Genomic DNA, 16533 nt, shown 5'->3' on the forward strand with positions numbered 1-16533 from the left:
TTACGTGCACATCATGGCATTTTTTGTTACTTCATTTTGCTTTCTCGGTTTCTCATCAATCTTCATTCGCCATTCATCTAGCTTGTCAAGTTTCACCATTCGCTCTTTACTTGTCGCTAGATTTCTATCACTCAATTAGTATCATTAACAGAACAATTAGTATCATCTCACTCAATAGGGACTCTCACAAAATCATGTGCTTGAAGAGTAATCTTTTCATCACCTGCACGAAGCACAAGTTCAATAGTACCCACATCAATAATAGTTCCCGTAGTGGCTAAAAAGGGTAGACCTATAATCATAGGTACCTCAATATCCTCATCCATGTCCAATACAACAAAATCAATAGGGAATATAAATTTGTTAACTTTCACAAGTACATCCTCAGTAGTACCCCTAGGATATCTAATTGATCTTTCCGCTAATTGAATACTCATCCTAGTGGGTTTAGGCTCCCTAATATGAAGTTTTTTGAACATTTTATAAGGCATTACATTTATACTAGCCCCCAAATCAGGCAAAACTTTTTCAACATCAAAACTACCAATGAGACACGGAATAGTAAAACTCCTTGGATTTTTAGGTTTGTTGGGTAGTTTATTTTGGAGATTGGCCGAGCAAACTACATTGGTCTCCAAAGTCGACAAGCCATTTACTTTCTTTTTATTTGTTAACAATTCCTTTAAAAGTTTTACAAACTTTGGCATCTGCGAAATGGCTCCAACTAAAGGTAAGTTAGTGTGCAATTTTTCTTTTAAGTTCAAGAAATTTACCATATTGTTCATTTGTGCGGTCTTTCTTCAATGCTGCATGGTATGGAATTTGTGGTTTGTATTCTCTAATTACTAGCTTATGCTCTTTCTTACCCTCCTCAACCTCATCACTTTTCACAACAGCTTCCAGCTTCAACTTCTTTTCAGGATCGACTAAACTTTCCACATTTCGAATAATGATTGCATGGATTTGCTCCTTTAGGTTAGTTTCAGTGTAGCTAGGTAAGCTCCCCCGTGGTCTTTCCGAAATAAGTTTGGCAAGTTTTCCAATTTGATTTTCGAGCCCATGAATCGATGCTTGCTAATTTTTTAGAGTTGTCTAAGTGTTTTGCAATTGAGTTTTTGACACCGACATAAATTTAGCCAACATCTCCTCAAGCTTCGGCTTTTTCTCTTGCTGATAAGGTTGCTGAATACCCAGAGGGGGTTTTGACCTTTTATTTCCTTGACCACCTTAAGAGAAATTTGGATGATTTCTCCATCCTGCATTATAAGTATTACTATAGGGCTTATTTTGAGGTCTAGAATTATTACCCAAAAAATCAACTTGCTCACGATCTATGTCAGACTTGAAGGGTGAATATTCTGGATTACTCATCTCCACCCCATTCGCATCACATAACATCACCGAATTTACCTGCATAAAAAATTCAAACCATCAAATTTTTTATTTAGTGCTTCCACTTCATTTTCTAACATAGCAACTGCATCTATATTAAAAACAATACCTGCTTTCATCAGTTTTGTACTCATGAATTGCCACTGATGGTTACTCAGTGATATTTCTTCAATAAGCTCTTGAGCACCCTCAGGTGTTTTATTATTCGTTCTTCCACTAGCTGCTGCATCAATTAATTGCCTAGTTGAGAGATTCAAACCGTTGTAAAATATTTTAACTTGTAACTACTAAGGTAACCTTTGTGAGGGCACCTTCTCAAAAGATCCTTAAATCTCTCTCATGCATTATATAATGTCTCCAAATCAATTTGAGCAAAAGAAGAGGTATCATTCCTAAAGTTCATTGTTTAGCTAGTAGGAAGTACTTCAAAAGGAACTTCTCAATCATTTTGATCTTGAAAGTCTCACAAATCTCTAGAAAGTTAGCGAAATGGGTATTCGAATCTTCATCTTGCAAATCATCAAACTGAACATACTATTGTACCATCTGAATTATGTTCGGCTTCATCTCAGAATTTTTTGCATTAATGGTAGCTCTCACAATGTTCGATTCAGCACTAATCAGAGTGGGCTAGCATAATCATCATAGTCCGAGGGGCAGGACATGCAGGAGGTAGCTGATTATTTTGATTATCACCAATCACCACAGTAATATCCTTTTCCTCTTGATCATGTACTATATTTTGTTGACTTTGTCTTGCTTCTCTAACCTATCTATGATTTCTACGAGCGGTTTTCTAATCTCACTGTTAAAAAGTAATAGATCTAATGGGTTCCATCTAGTCACAAACCAAAAAAACCTGCCGAAGCAAACAAATGAAAAACAAATTGAATGTAAAAATTAAATAAAAATAAAAATATTAAAATAAAAAATAGCTCAATTAATAGAAATAAAGTTTTCCTAATATTTTAGTCCCCTACAACGGCGCCAAAAACTTGATGTAGTCGTAAACCAACTAAAAATTTGACAAAGGCAAGTGCACCTATCAAGTGCACCTAAAAATTTGACATATATTGTTCGCACAAATACTAAAAATACTAGTAATCACCATCTTTCTATTATTTAACCAACAAATGGGAGTGATTGATGAAAACTAAAATTAACTAAATTAATCAACTAAAGAACACAACAAAGAACAAATTAGGAAAACAAACGATTAACAACCAAGAAATGAAACAATACCTAGGAAAGAATCCACCTATATTTCATCTATCATTATCGATCTAAATTAAACAATTTTTTTCACTTAGTATCTTGATTCGTGGAAATCCCTAAATTATTCTAATATCTCTTTCAAGAGTAAGAGCAACAGACTCTAGGTTGATTAATTAGAATTTCTTTCTAATTAAAATCCCTATTATTGCATTAACTTGATCTATGGATCCCCCTATTAGATTTGATTCTAATCTGGTAGATTTATTTCATCCTATTTCTATGACTGCATGCCACTACACTCAATTATGCTAGACCTACTCTTAAACAGGGTCTATTCCTCATCCGAATTAAGCACAACAAACATGGATTAATAATCTAGAAATATTAAACCAAGAATTAAGCACACATAAATAAGAACAAGACCCAATTATTTATTGCGTAAAACAGAAATCAAAAGACAGAATTCATCATAGGGTTCATCTCCCCTAGATATTTAGAAAGTTATTTCATAATCGCAAATAAAGGCATCCCAAAGAAAATATAATCGGAAGAAATAAAGAAATTCATAATAAACTTCAAAGAAATCAAAAGGAAATCTTCAATCTTGATGGAAATCTGCTTTAGATTCGACTCCAATGGTGTTTTCGAGTTGCATCCTCCAATATTCTCTGACGGCTTACTCCCCTCTTCTTATATTTGGTATATATAGGTCTTAGAATGCCCAAAAACACCTAAAAAACGTTTTTCCTCATTCTCTAGAGTGTAATTTGTGAAATCCACAAGGTCGTGTGGCAGCCCGTGTGGCTCTTGAAACTTGCTTCGATTTTTCAATTTCCACTCGTTTTTTGCTCCTTTTGCTCCTAAATGCTCTCCTAAGTATAAAAACATGAATTTAAAGGATTATGAGCATAAAATTAACTATTTTAAATAGAATAATCATCCAGAAACACATTAAGAGTGAGGATAAAACATGTTACATTTATCATTTATCAAGAACGAACACAAATATTTTACGTGCAAAACCATCTAAGAGGGAAAAACCACGGCCAAAGGAGGTTTCGACTTTCCACTAAACGATTAAAAAACAAGAGTAAAATATGGAGAAAATACTCTCCATAATTACAATGAAACTCTCACGAAAACTCATATGCGACACATCTTGTCACCCATAAAAAAAAAGCCTTTTTTTATTGGCATCTTGAAAAAAGGATACAAAAACCCTTTAAATAGGCTAAGTAGAGTTCAAATCATACTAAAATATCCCTAGAATAATCAAAGCTTAACTAGGAAAAGATAGTAGAATATAACTGGCAAGGTAAACAAAAATTAAAGAGGAAAACGAAATGCACACGCAAAAACATGAATATTCCTTTAAATTTTCCAGTATTATGGAATAATCAAAGCTTAACTAGGAAAATTTCCCTTAAATTTCTTTAAGGAGGCTAGGATTCTATCCTTGTTTGTACAGGCTAGTTATACCAGACTGGACAGCTCACGCAATTTTGGTTCTTATCCGAATAGTTGTTAGGTGTGGCAACAATTCTGAACGCAATCTGGAATTAACCCATGCAGTGACATTGCGAACATCTTTCAGATACGGTGATAATTCTGGACACAATCTGGAATTAACTCATGCAGCTACATTAATGTAATAAGATAGAAAAATTAAGGATAAAATAGGCTAGAATTCACTGAGTTATAAAATGCAATTTACTAAAAAGAAAATTGCTAAAATTTATGCTAAGGCTAACTAAATGGGAACAATTTAACCAATAAGTAAGGGGAAAACCTATGTTCTTTCTAGTGCTATCACACCCCCAAACTTGAGTTTTTCCTTGTCCTCAAGTAAACAGAAGTAAAATAGAAACTAGCAAGGCTACAAAAATTTTACTAATGTAAATGATCATTCTAGAAACTTTAACCCTCTAAATTCCCAATGGGTGACTGACATTCAGATGAAAGAATATTTTGTCGACAATTCTAAGCATGAATGAATAAGGTTGCAACTTCATCAATCCTAGCATCATACTTCAAACCCTAAGATTTATCTACCAAGGCAACATTTATTGTATAATACTAAGTATATATATACTTTTTTTTTCAGAATAAGGGATATCGTTGCATTACTGTACCTTTGTTCCGGAGAAGTAACGATGGGGCGCAACAAACCCCCCAGAGAGTACGTAATTGCGCCGACATACACTCATCAGTGATAGCCTTTGTCTAGATTGATTTTTCTAACACTTGTATTGGGGTGTTCCCTTTTTAACATTCCATACAACACCCACTTTGGAGTGTCTCTACTATATATCTATATATACATATATATGTAGCTGTAGAAAGCAGATTCATTCAAGATTTAAAGAATGATAGCAATCATCCATTACTAATGCAACCTAATCCATTCATAAAAGAATCTAAGCTACAACTTTCTGTCAAATTTATCCAACTTATTCATTGATAATTTACATGATTCAAGAATTAAACATCGAATGTAACAAAAAAAATTTAGAACAATTTTCATTAACTATAATTAAACCTTGCATGCTTCATTTCTGAAAACAAAAATTTTGAAATGTAGGTGCATTTTCAAGCCCCATGTGTATTTCCCCAAATGTAAAGTTCGTATTGTCCCCAATGCACTAACACTAAAATGTAATGACAATTAAAATGCAATGATAATGTGTACTTATCAAAATAAAACCTCTGACTACATGTAGACTGTCCATGGTCGGGCGGCTGCCTCGGCCCAAACGACCGCCTTAGAAATATGGGCTTGGGCAAAAAAACGAGGCCCGTTTAAAAAATAGGCTGGGCCTCGGGCACCACTTTTTTGGCCCGGGCTCGGCCCGAATATAATAAATATATATTTTTTATTTTAATTTTTTAATTTTAAAATAATTTTAAAATAATTTTTTTTATTTTTTAATTTTTAAAATAATTTTTTAATGTTTATTTTAAGAATGGGCCGGGCCGGGCTCGGGCTTATGATATTTTTCCAGTAGGGCACAGGCAAAATTTTAGGCCCATATTTGGTCGGGTAGGTCCCGGCCTAGGGGCCAATCAAAATTTTTTCGGCCGGCACTGGCCGCCTATGGACAGGTCTAGCTACATGCAATGCATGAATACTATAACTAAAGCATAAAACCAACTAACTTAGTTATCCGTAGCCGTCGATGTGGCTGCATGATGTTTCTTTCTCTTATTTTTCTTCTCCTCCTTCTTTCATTTTTCATCCTTAGAGATCTTCCTTTTCTTTACTTTGGGCTTTACGAGATCGTCGGATTGTTCCTCAGTTCCTGGCTCAGCCGCGGCATCATCGGCTGCTATTTGTGTAGGAGAGGCCACTTGGAGTGGTCCAGTGTAGACCACTATTACCCAAGAATTGCATTGTTCCTCACTGGTGACCTCAGCAACTTCCGTCGATCTCGCTCCAGTTCGCTCCAAATTATCAATATTTGCACCCACAAAATTAGGTGCAGTGACAACCTTTTCAACAAAATTTTCATCTTCTTTCTCTTTCTCAGTTTTAGCAACTCTTCTTCAGCATCAACTTCTTCTTCGCAACAACTTCTACTTCTGCAGCATTAACTTCCTTCTCAACAATAGTGTCTTCTTGATCAGCAAAAATACCATCCTCAAACAAGCTATCAATCTTTAATAAGCATTTTTTGATGCCCCTAGATTCCTCTTCTTTCTCATTATCAAAGACCTACACAATAGGTTGGGATGCCACTGGTCTTTCTCGGTCTTCTAAATCATCATCCGAAGAAGAGAGGTCAGAATTGTGAATGATTAGTGGAAATACAGGGAATTCTGGTATGGAGATGGGCTCAGTTGGCCTAATGTGACTACAATAGAACTATTCTAGGCTCTGGTATACGCATAAAACAAATTTTGAGATCTCTCAATATCTTTTACTGTAATGAAAAGCTTGATCTGCCTGTTGTTAATGGAATTTACTATTTTTTTGACATCATTCAGTTTTCACCTTAAAGATGTCTCTGCATTCAAGTTAGTTCTTTCGATGTTGGCTTTGGCTTCAACCTTTCTTGTCATGCTAGTCTCTGCCTCCTTCAGTATCAGCAGTTCATTGTCTCGAGTCATTCTTTCAACAGAGGCTTCATTGATTGGGCCTTTATTTTACAAGATTTCCTCACCAGCAAGACTGATTCCTTTTTGCTGGCACAATAACATCACCAGTGATGGGAAAAGTAAGATCCCAATCTGCCTTGCGGCTCAGTCAGCTATTTTTTGGTGAAGTATTATGCCCTTATCAATTTTTGACCCTTGACGATAGAATGTATTAGACACATTCTTTCTAGGGTGACTGTGATGCTGTGAGTAGAGGGCTTTAGTTTGCAGTTGACAAAGTGAAACCAAATTTTACCTTGAAGTGTCAAGAAGCGACGGTGCATCGTGTAGTTCTTTCAATGGGAACCCGTCTAAGCTACTCCCTTGACACACAAGTCTCTCACCAACAGGTCTCGTTTTTCGTCTGTGATGTCATCAATGAACTCAGAATGTTCGTCAACATCGACCTTGGTGTTGTATAGCTCGTTGATGTTTACAGTGTCCCATGGTATTGAACCTTCTCGAATGAAAATAAACTCTAACTCATGATCGCAGAGGTTGGCATAGAACTCACTTACCAATGAAGGCGAGTAACTTCCAGGGTGGTTGCAAAAAGTTTCCCACTTTAACTTCGAGATGGTTTTGGAGACTTGTTTACCCAAATATTGTTGTGGCGAAAGAGAAATGCCTTACTTGAGATTAAATTGGCGCTTTAATTTATTGTTGTGAAATTGTTCCTTTACTGGTTTACTTAAGAAGACTATTGGCTCCTTTGTCTGTACTGGCCTGGGGGATTCCAATTTATGGACTGTGGTAGCAAAAGATGCATGTTCCCCAGTATATTTGGTGGCTTTCTTGACCGAGCCTCTTATTTTTGCCATATTTTTCTTAGGGAAAATGGTTTAAAGGTTGCTTGAATACGTTACAGTCAGTACAGTAAGGGAGAATTTATAGTGAGTGAAAGAGGACGATGGAGGGGCGTGTTGTTTTGTGGAGAGATATAGGGCTGGCGGGAAGAGTTGTGTCCAATAAAAATTATGCCCGCTTATAAGGATCAAACATTTGAGTGAGTTTTGATCCAATGGTGGAACCTGACTTTCTTTGAATTCTGAGGAGTTGTAAATTGTAGTTTAGACGTATGGAATGCGCTGACATAAGACTTCAATGTGTTGACAATGGTACCTAATTATTCTACAAAAAAGAAGAGAAACAAACTTTAACAAAACATAAATAAAATAAAATAAAATAAAATCACGGAGTACTAATTAAAAATTAAAAATTTTCAACCAAGTTAATGGTCTCTGCCTGCTTTCGGTCATTGTTACCAAAATAGTGTCTCAGCCTCTGTCCATTTACTTTGAACTGGTGTCCATCACGTAAATCTCGAATTGTGACTGCACCATGAGGAAATACAGTGACAACTTCAAAAGGTCCATACCAATGTGAACGCAATTTACGTGGGTGAAATTTGAGTCAAGAATTGAATAATAAAACCTGTTGACTCGCGATAAATTGTCTCTGTAAAATAATCTTGGCATGCCATCATTTGGTCTTTTCCCTATAAATTGCAGCATTTTCATAAGCATTTCTCCTAATCTTCTCTAGTTCAGTGGTATCCAACAATCTTCTTTTTTTCAGTCGTTGCGTAATCCATGTTTACTTACTTAATTGCCCATATTGCTTTGTGTTCTAGTTCGTCTAGCAAGTGACATTCTTTCCCAAAAACCAATTGATAAGGCGACATCGCTAAAGGAGTTCTGTATGCTATCTGCAATGCTCATAAAGCATCATCCAATCAGAAAGACCAATCATTCCTTGAAGGCTTTACAACCTTCTCAAGAATGTTCTTAATTTGTCTATTCGATACTTCGGCTTGTCCATTGGTTTACGGATGATAAGTAGTAGTCATTCTACGATTAACTTCATATCTCTTCAGTGCGGTCGCCACTTGGTTGCAATGAAAGTGTGTACCCTAATCACTAACCAATGCCTTTGGTGTGCCAAATCGGGGGAGTATATGCTTGTGAAATAATTTTAGCACTGTCTTGGCATCATCCTTTGGGACTACAATAGCTTCCACCCACTTCGAGATGTAGTCAACAACTACTAATATATACAGATTTCAAAATAAACTCAAAAACAGTCTCGTAAAATCCATACCCCAAACATCGAATAATTTAACCTCTATAATTGGTTGCTGTAACATTTCATTAAGTCGAGATATAGAACCGATGTGCTGACACCTATCACATCAATTCACAAAAATGTGGGTGTCTTTGAATAATGTCGACCAGTAGAATCCTGATTGAAGAACTTTAACAATAGTTTTCATACCATCGAAATGACCTCCATAAGGAGCATCATGACAATGTTTTTGGATTGAAAGCATCTCCTCTTCTAGAACACAATGTCAAATAATGTTATCATTCCATACCTTAAATAAATACAGCTCATTCCAATGATACTTCATTACTTCATGAAGAAATCTTTCTTTTTTATTGCCTGTGACACCCAATGGGAGTTTTCCACACACTAGATAATTAACAAAATCAACATACCAAGGGGTTGCATCTTTAACAAATAACTTCTCATATGGGAATGCCTAGACAATTTGAATTATGTTTCTGTCTTTGCTGCCAACTTCCAATCAAGATAGATGGTCAGCAACTTGATTTTCATAAACCCTTAGGGTCTTTTATCTCGATGTCAAATTCTTGTAACAATAATATTTAGTGTATCAGTCTTGGTTTCGCATCCTTTTTCTCAAAGAGATATCTCGATGCTAAATGATCAATGAATACAGTAACCTTTGCGCAGACAAGATAGGAACGACACTTGTCGAAAGTAAAGACTACAGCCAGCAATTCTTTCTCTGTGGTGGTATAATTGAGTTGAGCCTCTGTAAGAGTTTTGCTACAATAATAGATGCCGTGAAATATTTTTCCATATCGTTGTCCTAGCACTGCACCCAAAGGAAAGTCGTTTGCATCGCACATAACTTCAAAAGGTTGAAACCAATCGGGTGCAATAACAACGGGTACATTCACAAGCTTCTTTTTTAACTGAATAAAGGCATCTAGACATGCATTTTCAAAGAACAATTTTTTATTCTATTCCAACAATGAGCATAAGGGCTTTGTAATTTTCTAAAAATATCTAATAAATCGTCGGTAAAACCTTACATGTCCCAAAAAACTTTGGCTACCTTTCATGTTTGTTGGTGGAGGTAATTTCTTAATGATTTCCACCTTAGCTTTGTATACTTGAATACTTTGACAAGAGATATGGTCTCCTAACACAAGGCCTTTAGTTACCAAGAAATGACATTTTTCCCAATTCGTGACAAGATGTGTGTCCTCACATTGCTTCAGTACTTTATCCAAATTGTCAGCGCAATGATGAAAATCATGCCCATAGACTAAGAAATCATCCCTAAACACCTCTAAAGATTCTTTGATCATATCTGAGAATATTGCCATCATGGACCTGTGAAATGTGGCTAGTATGTTGCAAAGACCAAAAGGCAAATGTCGAAAAGCGAAAGTACCAAAAGGGCAGGTGAACGTTGTTTTCTCCTAATCCTTCGGTGCAATAGCAATTTGATTGTACCCAGAATAGCATTTTAAAAAGAAATAATAGGATTTTCCAACAAGCCGATCCAGTATTTGATCAATGAAAGGAAGTGGGAAGTGATCCTTCTTTGTGGCCGCATTCAATTTGCGATAATCTATACAAACTCGCCATCATATGGGCATGCGTGTAGGCATTAATTCGTCATTATTGTTGCAAATCACAGTGATGCCACTCTTTTCAGGCACGCATTGCACTGGACTTACCCAATTGCTATCAGAAATTGGGTAAATAATTCTAGCATCAAGCCATTTTATAATTTTATTTTTTACAACTTCCTTCATCTTCCCGAATAATCTTCTTTGCTATTCAATCTATTGCTTGCCTTCATCTCCAACTTGATATTGTGCATGCAAAAATAAGGACTAATACCTTGAATATCGACAATACTCCAAGCAATAGCTAGTTTATGTTGCTTGAGAATATGGACCGATTTCTATTCTAGAGTTGTGTCCAGTGTTGCAGAGACAATAACTAGGAGAGTATTGTAATCACCTAGAAATACATATTTAAGATGAGGAGGTAGTGGTTTCAATTCCAGAGTAGGAGCTTCTTCAATAGATGGTTTGAAAATTAAGGTTGTTCAATTAGCTAGGTCTAAGGATTCAATCTGCCATCCATGTTTTGGTTTGAAAATTAGGGTTGTTCAATTAGCTAGGTCTAAGGATTCAATCTGCCATCCATGTTTGAGTTTAAGATTATGAGCTTCAACCATGCTGTCACAATCAGCTAGGAATTCGGCATCAGATGTCACTGCAAACTCTTCAAAGAGTATTGTACTTTGGCCATTGAATTCTTCCTCAATTAGATCATCTAGCACATTAGCAGTATGGCATTCTTATTTATCCTTGCATTGAACAGATTCAAAAACACTGAAGGTGACCTTCTCATCATTAAGTCGCATGGTTAGTTCACTACTATACACGACAATCAGAGTTCAACTAGTGGCTAAAAATGGTCGTCCAAAACTTATGGGAACCGCCTTGTCTGCCTCGCATTCAAGTATGATAAAATAAACCAGAAAAACAAATTTATCCATACAAACTAATACGTTTTTTATTTGCCCTTCAGGTTGAGCCAAGGATCGATTGACGAGTTGTAATGTCACTATAGTAGATTTCATGTGACCAGTTCTCAACTTTCTGAAAGTAGATAGTGGCATTAGGTTAATGCTAGCTCCCAAGTCGCATAAAGCCTTACCCAAATAATGATTGCCAATTGAACATGAGATGGTAAAGCTCCCAGGATCTTTCAATTTAGGGGGCAACTTGTTCGTCAAAATATCACTACAGCCTTTTGTGAGTGCAATGGTTTCAATATCAACGAGCTTTTTCTTCTTGGACAAGAAGTCTTCCATAAATTTCTCATAACTCAGAATTTGTACTAGAGCATCTATTAAAGGAATGTTTATCTGCAGTCGCTTCAGTGTGTCCAGGAAGTGTTGATACTGCTTTCATGCTCATTCTTCACGAATCTTTGTGAGAAGAGTAAAGGTAGGGATATATCTGCTTGCCCGACACCTTTGATTGCGTCGATAATTTTGAAGGTCGGACAGTGGGCATATGAGTTACAATTTGTGGACCTTCTTTGTTTGATGCATTGATAATTTCTTCAAATTCAACCTTCTCACCAGTGATCACTCCTTCGGAATCTTGAGGTGCTATAGTAGAGTCGACCAACAGTTCACTAGTTTGTTTACCACTCCTAAGAGTGATAACTTACAATGTTCTTTCCCCCTTGGACTAGGATTTTTCGTGTCACTAGGTAATGAACTTGATGATCGAGTACTCATATTTGAAGTAAGTTTTCATAATTGTGCCTCCAATGCTCAAATAAAAGATAAATTCCCTTGGACGATAGGTTCTGTGCGAGTAAAATGCTCTCGTATTAACGCCTCAAGAGTTGCTAACGGGTTAGAAGTAGAAGCTTGAGTGTACGGTTGCTGTCGATGTCCTTGAACATGTTGATATGGTATTGAAGAGCGTTGTGGCTGCATTAGATTTTGGTGTGGATGTGTCTAACCTTGCTGTGGATGCATTTGAGTGTGCTGATTGTAATTCTACTACTGTTGATTTTAATTTCTTTGTCTGGGATTATAATTACCCTGAGTAGATGTATTCCCATATCTGAATGTCACAGTATTTTGTCCAGCATTTTGAGTTCCCCAAAATGGTTAGTTCCGTGCAGATTGTTGTAAGAATTACCATAAGAATTATTGTGGATGTTATTAATATAAACAACATTCTCTGCATGTTATGGACAATCTTCATAGTTGTGGTTGTCACTGCAAATCTCACAACAAAAGGGAGGAACATCAACTTGTTAAGCGACTTGTATAGGGGCAACGCCACTTGTCCCTTTCATATTTTTAATCATGTTTGTGATAGAAGAAACTTGAGCACTTAGTGTTGTTATTGCATCCAATTCAAAAACTCCTGGAGTAGTTTTTGCTTGTGCAACTCTAGAGATAGGGTATTGATAATCATTCTGAGTAATTCTCTCAAGAATTCTCACAGCATCACTAATTTCAATACCATTCAATACAACACAAAACAATACGTAGCATAAATCAATAACATTCAAATATGTCGTGAGCATGATGCAATGGAGAAAGGTTTCTACCCATACCATTCGCCACATATCACGAATTCCAAAACATTATGGGCTTAAGCCCGTTGTGGTTTAAACCATCGATAACAAAGTGTAGAAAATTTTACCAGTAAAAATGCGAGAAATCACCATTCCCCTTTGTACTCCAGGTACAGTGCACTGACTATGAATAATGTAGACTTAAAATGCCGCTGGTACTCCACGGAACTCCTCCGTCAACCACAAAATCTCAACCCAATGCGCTATATGTCACACAATCTCATACATAATCATATCTCAATACTTTTCACATTCATTTGACATGCTCAATATGTCATCAATAATCACATTCTTTCAGTAAATGAAAACAGTGTTCCAATCTTTCAAATTACCATTGTGTTGGTACCAATCAATATCGTTCAATTCCACATACTTTACGAATTTTCATTGTGCATAAATAGCACCCATTTTAGTATAGAATATAACAAATATCTTATGCGTTTAAATCATACATAAGCTTAATACCTCAACACGTTATATCATCTAGTCAAACATTCTCATATCTCATAACTCAAATTTGCAATTAAAAACTCAATCAAACATTCATACCATCAAACTAGCAATTTTGCCAACATGTCAATCTTTTTAAGCTCGAAACATATCTGGTTCAGCCACTCACAGAATCAATTATTTGGGTATTAAGCCAATCCAATCAGTAAGCTAGTTTATCAAATATAACATGATACATAACAATTTCAAACAATTTTATGAGTTTAGGACCCACACCTTATTTTTCGCTTCCTCATAGAACACTAGCAAATCTTCCAATTTTCCTTAATAAAACCTAAACTGAAATTTAGTATAAATTAAATAAATTTACCATTAAACCAGCCCCCAAAAACCAACTTATGAGATCAAATCAATCATTGAAATTATAACTATTTTATGAAACCAAACTAGTTAGATTCCTTACTCTATATCGATGCAAATCGTACGAACAATCATTCTTCGCCTTTACGGATGATTTTGGGCATTTAGGTCAGCATCTAATCCAATAATATACTGGAAAATCAGTAGCTAATTAATTATTAAATTCTATCGTTTAATCAATTCATAACATTTACCCAACAACTATGTCGAAATAACAAACAAGTTATCCTTAATTGTACTTATGCATCATGATTTGTGGGATCCGATCGGCTAATTGATCAAAAACATCTCTCCCTAATTAACATGTGATTAGAGGATGAATAGGAGGGTTCAAGAATACATTTTAATGCTGGAAAAATATGGGCAAGACCAAAGAAACAAAACAACCCCCTTTCTTGCACATAGGCGCATACACCACCATCCATTAAAATCTAGAAAAATGCATTTGAAATTATTTAAAATCTACCAAATTCCAGGTCTGAAAGTTTTGGTTTTTAATGGACAAGCTTCATCAAGAAATTGAAGAGAAAAGAGATCTTACCCAAGCTAGTTAAGAGAAATAGGAATGACACTTTCTTGGAAATGTTTGGGATTGATGTTGGGATTCAAGATTTTAGATTTGGAGCTAATTTAGATGAGGATAAATGTCAGAAATTGATTAAAGGAGAAGGTGCACAACCTTGATACAAAAACAAGAAGAAAGATATGGTAAAATGGCATGTGTAAGCGATGAGAACAATGGGAGAAAGAAAGAAAATTGAAGAGAAAATTTGAGAGGAAGAGGATAAACGGCTACGATAGGGGAAATTTTAATTAAAAAGCCTAAAAAATAAAATAAAAAGTTATTTTTATACTTAGGGTTCAAGGGTATGGATGCCACACACATTTAAAAAAATAAGGAATTTTGCAAAATTTAATTATTTCGTAAGGCAATAGATTCAAACTTGGGACCTCATTTAATTTTCATGCTTTCTGATATTTCTTTTAACCATTAGACTTCCTCCTCATTCTTGAAATAATTTTGCTCAATTTATTTTAAAAACAAGGCATGTCGCATACTAGGGTTTAAGGCAAAATTTTCAAAATAATAAAAATGGTGAGAAGAAAGGGATTTGAACTTGGGTTTCAGGGAAAACTTCACTAACACTTAGCCAACAAACCAATACCTCATTTATTTCCTAAAAATTCATGGATAATCTCAAAAATTAAGGCATGATCACTCTCTCTCGATTTACAAGCCCGATTCTACTAACCCCTAATTTTTGGGATGTTACAGCTTTTGTTATTTTTTTCAACAATAAAGTGGTAGGTATCTAACATGCATAGGAAAATAATTAAATGTTTTTTATTTATTTGGAAGTCTTACCAAGGTTTTTGGTAGTTTTTTGTTGTAATAATTGGATGGTAAATGTGGGTATCTACACATAGATTTAGGTTATTTCTTGTACATGGTATTTAGGCAAAATTTAGAGTTCTCAAATTTAAATTATTTCAAGTTGTATCATTTAGATTTTACACTAGAGCTATTTAATTTAATTTTTTAATTTTTAAAATATAATTTAATCAAATTTGAATAAGTTAAATTATTTGAATCAATTTAATTAAGATTTTATTAAATATAGAGAATACATTATAAATAATGTTTTAAAATAAATATATATATCTTATCATTTTAATTTCACTGTACACATATTTCATTAGACAATTCATTCTAGTCCGTATATTCGCAATGATATGCTAAAGACTCTCCCATCACATTCGATACGTTGTGTTTTGTGTCGTTGCACTCTATCACCAACTATATACCTAGTAGCCTTTCCGGTCCAATTACCTCGTGCTAGGAGTCCTTAGAACCTTACCACTAAACCTATGAAGCAAAGTTATTATTGGTTGGGAACCATAGTCAATTTGCCATATCCCAAATATCGGATGTTAGTAGAATCGGGTTTGTGAACCAAGAGAGAATGGTCCTGCCCTAATTTTTGAGATTATTTGTGCACTTTTAGGAAGCAAATGATTTACTGTTAGTGAAACTATCATTGAAACCTAAGTTTAAATCCCTTCCCTCTCACCATTTTTATTATTTTAAAAATTTTGCATCAAACATTATTATGTGACACGCCTTATTTTTAAAAGAAATAATGTAAGGTTATGTCAAAGATGGGTTATTGGTGAAATAAGGAGAAAGTGTAATTCTAGTAAAAACCTGAGTTCAATTCCCTTCTCTTGCAAATTGCCAATTTTTGCAATTATTTCTCCTTCTCCTTATTTTGTGGCTCCCGTGCTAAATTGAATAGCTCAACTGTAAAATCTAAATGATACAACTTGAAATAAGTTAAATTTGGCAAATCCAAAGTTTTGCCTAAATACCATGTACAGGAAATAACTTAAATATATGTATAAATATCCACATTTACCATCCAAATATTATAACAAAAAATAGCAAAAACCTAGGTAAGACTTCCAAAGAAATAAACAACATTAAATAATTTTCGTATGCATGTTAGATACCTGCCACTTTATTGTTAAAAAATGAATAAAAGGTACCAACCACTTTTGGATTTTTACTCTTTATAAACAACATATATTTCCAATATTTAAATAATGAATTTAGACTAATAGTTAGCCAAGTTCTTGACTTCCCTAAAATGAATAAAAACCAACTGAACTAAAAATATAGATAAATTGCTTTTAGATCCTTAT

The 16533-nt window shown here is 35.0% G+C and overlaps 1 non-coding gene across 1 annotated transcript; it reads left to right on the forward strand.

Moving 5' to 3' along the window:
- The first annotated feature begins 1686 nt into the window (after positions 1–1686).
- Positions 1687–1792, forward strand: LOC128036389 (small nucleolar RNA R71). Its single transcript, XR_008193186.1, has one exon. It is a non-coding gene; the product is annotated as a small nucleolar RNA R71 (small nucleolar RNA).
- Positions 1793–16533: the final 14741 nt, after the last annotated feature.

This window comes from Gossypium raimondii, chromosome 13, assembly GCF_025698545.1.
Source record: "Gossypium raimondii isolate GPD5lz chromosome 13, ASM2569854v1, whole genome shotgun sequence".
In the NCBI taxonomy this organism is placed as follows: Eukaryota; Viridiplantae; Streptophyta; class Magnoliopsida; order Malvales; family Malvaceae; genus Gossypium; species Gossypium raimondii.